This window comes from Psammomys obesus, unplaced genomic scaffold (genome assembly GCF_907164565.1).
Source record: "Psammomys obesus unplaced genomic scaffold, mPsaObe1.curated_primary_1811, whole genome shotgun sequence".
Taxonomy (NCBI): Eukaryota; Metazoa; Chordata; class Mammalia; order Rodentia; family Muridae; genus Psammomys; species Psammomys obesus.
The window spans coordinates 26,148-31,969 of NW_026592548.1; the positions used below are offsets into that span (position 1 = coordinate 26,148).

A 5,822-nucleotide genomic window follows, 5' to 3' on the forward strand; every position below is an offset into this window, starting at 1 on the left:
TAGTGCATTTCTTTAATCCCAGCACTAGGAACTCTGGCAGGAAGATCATTGTGAATTTGAGGAAAGCCTGTGCTACATAGTCAGCACACAGACACACACACATTGGAAAGGAAGAATAAAATTAAATAACAGATAAAAAGGAGCATTGGAGATTAGGGAAAAAAAACAATATCCCTTAAAATCATTTCAGGTGTTAGCCAGCTACCAGCGCCCATACAGTCAATTTCAAAATGAATATTGACAAGCATGGTAGCACATGCCATTAATCGAAGCACTTTGGAGGCTAATTCATACCTTCAAATTTGAGGCCACACTTGTCTACATAGTCACTTCCATAGTATAACTCAACTAAAATGGACCTAAAAATGTTTCAAAAGGTGAATATTGCTGTGGTGTCCCAAAGCAGGAAGCAACCACCAAAATACTGTAAGGTAAAAATTATTTTATTTCATGGCTGGGCCAAACTTGTAGTCTCCTCTGAAGTAATAGAGAGAAATAGCTCCTATTGACCTAGCAACGATCATCCTGAGTGAGGTATCCCAAAGCAGAAAGACACACATGGTATATACTCACTTATATAGACCTATAAGATAGGATAAACATACTGAAATCTATACACCTAAAGAAGATAAACAAGAAAGAGGACCCAGGGTATACGAGGATCAATCCTCACTTAGAAAGACAATGGGCAGGCGTTTTGTTTTGATGACAGTGTCCTTTGCTTTACAGAAGCTTTTCAGTTTCATGAGGTCCCATTTATTGATTGTTGCTCTTAGAGCCTGTGCTGTTGGTGTTCTGTTCAGGAAGTTGTCTCCTGTGCCAATGAGTTCTAGGCTGTTCCCCACTTTTTCTTCTAACAGATTTAGAGTATCTGGTTTTATGTTGAGGTCTTTGATCCACTTGGACTTTAGTTTTGTGCAGGGTGATAAATATAGATCTATTTTCATTTTTCTGCATGTGGACATCCAGTTGGACCAGCACCATTTGTTGAAGATGCTGTCTTTTTTCCATTGAATGGTTTTGGCTTCTTTGTCAAAAATCGAGTATTCATAGGTGTGTGGATTTATTTCTGGGTCTTCTATGTGGTGGGATCTAGAAAAGATCATCCTGAATGAAATATCCCAGAAGGAGAAAGACAAACATGGTATATACTCACTTATATAGACCTCTAAGATATGATAAACATAATGAAATCTATACACCTAAAAAAGATAATCAAGAGAGCGGACATGGGGTAAGATCCTCATTTTGAAAGACAGATGGGATGCACATTGAACATTGACAGGAGTCTACTGAGCGCATTTGAAAAACTCTAACTAGCAGTGTTTTCAAAGCAAAGACTCATGACCAAACCTTTGGCAGAGTACAGGGAATCATAAGAAAGAAGGGGAGTTAGTCTGATGAGGAAAGGATAGGAGCTCCACAAGGACCAAATATATCTGGGCACAGGGTCTTTTCTGAGACTGACATGCAACCAAGGACCATGTATGAATGTAACCTAGAACCTCCGCTCAGATGTAGCCTGTGGTAGCTCAGTAACCAATTGGTTTCCCATAGTGAGGGGAACAAGGACTATTTCTAACAGGAACTCAATGACTGGCTCTTTGGCCTCCCCACCCCCCAAGGGAGGAGCAGTCCTGTTAGGCCACTGGCTTTGCAGCCAGTCCTGAAGATACCTGATAAAACAGGATCAGATGAATGGGGAGGAGGTCCCCCCTATCAGTGGACTTGGCAAGGGGCACGGTGGAGATGAGGGAGAGAGGGAGGGACTGGGAAGGAATGAGGGATCGGGACACGGCTAGGATACAGAGTTAATAAAATGTAACTGATAAGAAAAAAATAAAATAAAAAAAAAGAATATTGTAAAGTTATTATTTGTAAGTCACACACTCTATATCCTTATATTACTTTAATTTATAATAGCTATAAATGCACAGAAAAGTTCATATATTCTGCCCACATTCTACAAGTTAAAAAAAAAATCTTAGCAAATAATTGATTTAAAGCTTTAAAAGTTACCTACGTTTCCTATTATTAGTTTAAGCTAATGAAGCTGTTTATAATAAAATTTTGTTTAAAAAAAAAAAAAAGAAAGACAATGGGATGGACATTGGATGTAGGAGCGAACAAGTAACAGAACAGCAGCCTACCACATAGGGCCTCTGAAAGACTACCTAGCAATGTATCAAAGCAGATATTAAGACTCATAACCAAACCTTCGGCAGAGTGCAGGGAATAAAATAAAGGGGGGGGGGAGTTAATATGACCTGGAGAGGACAGGAGTTCCACAAGGACCAAATATATCTGGGCACAGGGGATTTTATGAGACTGCTTTTCCAAACAAGGACAATGTATGGATGCAACTTAGAGCCTCTGCTCAGATGTAGCCCTTGGTAGCTCAGTATCCAAGTGGAAACCCTAATAAGGGGAACAGAGACTCTTTCTGACATGAACTCAATGGCAGGCTCTTTGACCTCCTCCCCCCACTCCCATTCCCCCGCTCAGGGAGGAGCAGCCCTGCTAGGCCACAGAGGAGGACTTTGCAGCCAGTCATGAAGACACCTGATAAATCAGTATCAAATGAAAGGGGAGAAGGTTCTCCCCTATCAGTGGACTTGGAAAGGGGTAGGGAGGAGATGAGGGTGAGAAGGTGGGATTGGGAGGGAAAGAGGGAGCAGGATACAGCAAGGATACCAAGTTAAGAAACTGTAACTAATATTAAAAAATAAAAATAAAAAAAGAAATAGCCCTTATTAAAAGTAGGAGCGGCTTTTTATAGTCATGCACAAGCCTGAGGTTCATAGCAAGTGATTACAAAAACATATTTTTTTTTTTTTGCAGTTAGTAATTTAGTTACCTATCAGCCAGTTCTCGGAACATACCATGAACAATGGAAAATATATATGTTGTGTAAATATCAAGATTATAGAGAAAGAGCAAGTCACAAAAACAAGTTGACTTTTAACTTGAGACATGATTAGAGAAACCGTCATAGGGAACAATGTAGAAATAAATCAAACCTTAATATTAGGTTTATTTATGGAAAGAAAGTAGAAAATGGAGTCAGTCAGAAATACAACTTTTATTTGTTTTCTTGGTTTGAGACAGGGTCTCACTTAGAAACGCAGCTGATATTGATTCACTAAGTACACTATAATGTATAATGCACATTGAATCTGTAATAAATAGTAGAATATATTTAATCCTGTGCCTTTGGACATAATTCCTAGCAAGACAGTCTTCTACAGAAAAGGGATCTGAGTAGTTATTTGATATTCAACTGATTATATACAAAAGAGGATGTTCTTTACAGGTTTGCTTCTTCGTGGAAGTCTAGACTAGTTTATCATGGGACACTCCTAACCTCAAAGTCATGGGTCTGTTGCTACTTTCTCTAGAGCTAAAGTTAAGCAAAACTTCTTACCTGATTTTTTAAGTGGGAGGGGGAGATTTTCTGTGTTCTGAACCTCTCTGTAATTACCTTTCTATTGCTGTTATAAAACACACTATGGCCAAGGCGAATTATAACTGAAGGCATCAAATTGTCTTACAGTTCCAAAGGGTTAGAGTCAATGATGGTAGCATAAACACATGGCAAGAGGAAGAGCTGAGAGCTTACATTTTGAACCTCAGATAAGAGGTATAGCGCACAGTGGGCATGGTCATAAGCTTTTAAAGCCTCAAAGTACACCCATGTGATACACCAATTTCAAAAACACCACAGGTGTGTGCCTTTCCAAACAGAGGCACAAACTGGAAAATAAGTGTTCAAGTGTTAGAACCAGTTTCATTCCTAGGACTCACATGGCAGCTCACAACAGTCTGTAACTATATTTCCACAGAATATACACATTTTACTAGTTGGGTATAAGCTGGAATCTGGCACTGACTTGGGTGATTACATAGATGAGGTTTTCTGTGAGTCGTGACATATATATTGAAAAATTGTTACTATAAAATATACTTCTGTCCTACAAGGGAACATGAAAAAAATTGGTTACTGTCCTCTGAGAGTAACTGACAATATGTGATGTAAAGAATGAAAGGTATATTCTAGCTGATAGTTCCATGGAAAATATTCCATTATGGTAGAAACGTTTTGGGGACAGTGTTGGGAATCTAGCTCAATAACCAGAGTGAAGTCATAAGTCAGAGATCAAATAGAAACAACAGCTATAAACCTTGAATATTTGATAGCAATCCGTTTCTAAAAGGAGGCTACATTTACAAAAGGTTGCACAACCACAAAACAGCATTGACAGCTTGGGATCCATTGTTCAAACAAATAAAGTATTGAAGATATTTCATATTCAGACCATAAATGTTAATTCTGGAGCCAAATATCAGTGACCATGACTTTGTTTTTTTTTTTAAATATATTTTTAAATTTGTATTTATTTTTTATTAATTACAGTTTATTCATTTTGTATCCCAGATATAGCCCCCTCCTTTGTCCCCTCCCAACTCCACCCTCCTTCCCTCTTCTCCACCCACGCCCCTCCACAAGTGTGACCATGACTTTGTAATGTGGAATAGATTAATACAAATTATCTGTTCTTGTATAATAACAGTCTCATAGGTTTTTTCACCTATAATAAAACAACACAGTAAGTTAAGAATAAAGGCATTTGCAATTTATTAGTGGAAGCATGACATAGGTGTGTTCCATCAAAGTGAGAAAATGTCTCTTATAGACATATTAGGCCTCATTACAATGTTATTATGGATGAACACTAAAGCAGAATGACAGTGGAGACCAATGTCATCCTAATGCGATATGGAGCGCAGGAACAGATCACATACTATGTTACCATGAAGTTCAATGTCCTCTTTCTTTTTTGTTTGCTTGGCTCACTTGCAACAATCATGCTAGGACATCAAGAAACTCTGTATTAGTGACAATTGAAACATTTCTCTTCTTTTTTAGAAAGAAAGTCTAACTGTAATAGGATTTTATAATGAGGGCACCATTAAGTACTAGTTGCTCTTATATGGGGCCAAAATGATTTGAAAGAGAAAAGGCTTTCTCTTTAGGTTATCACGATCAAATTATATTGAATTGCTAAGATGATAGCCAAATCAGATTTTGGCAAGATTAACAGGGGTTTGGAGTCAGTGGTCAATTCTCTTCACTTCCTCTGCACAATAGTCCAATGCTGTAGCAGGTTATGACAGCAGCTTGGAGGTTCCAACAAAAGTTCACTTTCCCCTGCTCTCCATTTCTGTTCTATATCTCTGTTTCTTGTATCACCTTCCAAGCTCTCAACATTGCATTCAAATCTCTGCCTCAGACCTGCCTTTGGGAAGAAGTCAGGGACTCAGGCATAGCCTCCTTTGTCAAGCCTTTCCCAAACAAAAGATGTTTGTAAGAAAATTCTCCATTTAGAGTTTTCTGTACCTCATGTTGCCTGTGCAACATCTTTTTGTGTCCAGATATGGTGCCAAATATATCATTGCAGTCACCTTGTGCCTCTCAGCATCTCTAAATAGTCCTGCTTAGCTCAGAAGAGTACACTCTCTTAAACTTGACTCATCCTGATGGAAAGAATTTTCAGGACACAGTTGCTTCAAAAGAGGCACTGAGAGACACCTAGGGAAGGTCACTGCAGAAGTTGCAGGATCAGTAAGTGGCATTCATTTACACCATCATCTGTGAGGCTGATGCCATCCAGAGCGTATGAAATTCAGGTCACTAGCCTGAAATCAATACCTGGTCCATAGAAAATCTAGATCATGTACCCAATGTGTGTGGACATCACTGGCACCATCTTCTTTCTGTTTGACTTAGGATAATCACCTAGTTCACGTAAGGCTGCAAAGAA

The 5,822-nt window shown here is 38.7% G+C and overlaps 1 protein-coding gene across 2 annotated transcripts in view; it reads right to left on the reverse strand.

Annotated features, from left to right (window-relative positions):
* Positions 1-438: 438 nt before the first annotated feature.
* Wls (Wnt ligand secretion mediator) overlaps positions 439-5,822 on the reverse strand; it is a 133,370-nt gene continuing 127,986 nt past the window's right edge. Inside the window, exon 13 of one of the 2 annotated variants that reach the window (XM_055614303.1) lies at positions 439-1,092. The gene's annotated coding sequence lies outside the window, so the exon portion shown is untranslated. Of the gene's footprint in view, positions 1,093-4,612; positions 4,870-5,822 lie in introns of those variants that run through there. The other variant, XM_055614304.1, reaches the window with a different exon arrangement.